Source organism: Stegostoma tigrinum, chromosome 9 (assembly GCF_030684315.1).
Source record: "Stegostoma tigrinum isolate sSteTig4 chromosome 9, sSteTig4.hap1, whole genome shotgun sequence".
NCBI lineage: Eukaryota > Metazoa > Chordata > Chondrichthyes > Orectolobiformes > Stegostomatidae > Stegostoma > Stegostoma tigrinum.
Window position 1 is genome coordinate 90,036,022 of NC_081362.1, and position 2,500 is coordinate 90,038,521.

General features: G+C 46.2%; 1 protein-coding gene across 1 annotated transcript in view; it reads right to left on the reverse strand.

The window, feature by feature from the left end:
• Nucleotides 1-2,500, reverse strand: part of LOC125455201 (NHS-like protein 1) — a 295,658-nt gene that overhangs the window by 142,696 nt on the left and 150,462 nt on the right. The gene's annotated exons all lie outside the window — the stretch shown is intronic.

The following is a 2,500-nucleotide window of genomic DNA, read 5'->3' on the forward strand; positions in this document are numbered from 1 at the left end:
ACACACAGAAATACACACACACACACACACAGAAATACACACACACACACACACAGAAATACACACACACACACACACAGAAATACACACACACACACACACACACAGAAATACACACACACACACACACACAGAAATACACACACACACACACACAGAAATACACACACACACACACACAGAAATACACACACACACACAGAAATACACACACACACACACAGAAATACACACACACACACACAGAAATACACACACACACACAGAAATACACACACACACACACACACAGAAATACACACACACACACAGAAATACACACACACACACAGAAATACACACACACACACACAGAAATACACACACACACACACAGAAATACACACACACACACACACACACACAGAAATACACACACACACACACACACACACAGAAATACACACACACACACACAGAAATACACACACACACACACAGAAATACACACACACACACACAGAAATACACACACACAGAAATACACACACACAGAAATACACACACACAGAAATACACACACACAGAAATACACACACACAGAAATACACACACACAGAAATACACACACACACACAGAAATGCACACACACACACAGAAATGCACACACACACACAGAAATGCACACGCACACACAGAAATGCACACGCACACACAAAAATACACACGCACACACAAAAATACACACGCACACACAAAAATACACACGCACACAGAAATACACACGCACACACAAAAATACACACGCACACACAAAAATACACACGCACACACACAGACACACACAGACACACGCACACACACGCACAGACATACACACGCACAGACACACACACGCACAGACACACACACGCACAGACATACACAGAAATACACACGCACAGACGTACACACACACAGAAATACACACGCACACACAGAAATACACACTCACACACAGAAATACACACGCACACACAGGCATACACACGCACACACAGGCATACACACGCACACACACAGACACACACAGACACACGCACACACACGCACAGACATACACACGCACAGACACACACACGCACAGACACACACACGCACAGACGTACACAGAAATACACACGCACAGACGTACACACACACAGAAATACACACGCACACACAGAAATACACACTCACACACAGAAATACACACACACACAGAAATACACACACACACAGAAATACACACACACACACAGAAATACACACGCACACACAGAAATACACACGCACAGACACACACACACAGAAATACACACGCACACACACAAATACACACGCGCACACGCGCACACGCACAGAAATACACACGCACAGAAATACACGCGCACAGAAATACACGCGCACAGAAATACACGCGCACACACAAATACACGCGCACACACAAATACACGCGCACACACATACACACGCGCACACACATACACACGCGCACACACATACACACGCGCACACACATACACACGCGCACACACATACACACGCACACAAATACACACGCACACAAATACACACGCACGCACAGACATACACACGCACAGAAATACAGACGCACAGACACACAGACGCACAGACATACACACACACACACACACACACAGAAATACACACGCACAGACATATACACGCACAGGCACACACACACAGAAATACGCACGCACAGAAATACACACACACGCACAGAAATACACGCGCACGCACAGAAATACACGCGCACGCACAGAAATACACACGCACAGAAATACACACACACACACAGAAATACACACGCACACACAGAAATACACACGCACAGAAATACACACGCACACACAGAAATACACACGCACACACAGAAATACACACGCACACACAGAAATGCACACGCACACACAAAAATACACACGCACACACAAAAATACACACGCACACAGAAATACACACGCACACACAAAAATACACACGCACACACAAAAATACACACGCACACAGAAATACACACGCACACACATACACAAAAATACACGCGCACACAAATACACACGCACACATATACACACACGCGCGCAGAAATACACACGCGCGCAGAAATACACACGCGCGCAGAAATACACACGCACGCGCAGAAATACACATGCACGCGCAGAAATACACACGCACGCGCAGAAATACACACGCACGCACAGAAATACACACGCACGCACAGAAATACACACGCACGCACAGAAATACACACGCACGCACATACACACACACAGAAATACACGCACATGCACAGAAATACACACGCACAGAAATACACGCGCACGCACAGAAATACACGCGCACACACAGAAATACACGCGCACACAGAAATACACACGCACAGAAATACACGCACACACAGAAATGCACACGCACACACAGAAATGCACACGCACACACAGAAATGCACACGCACAGACAGAAATGCACACGCAC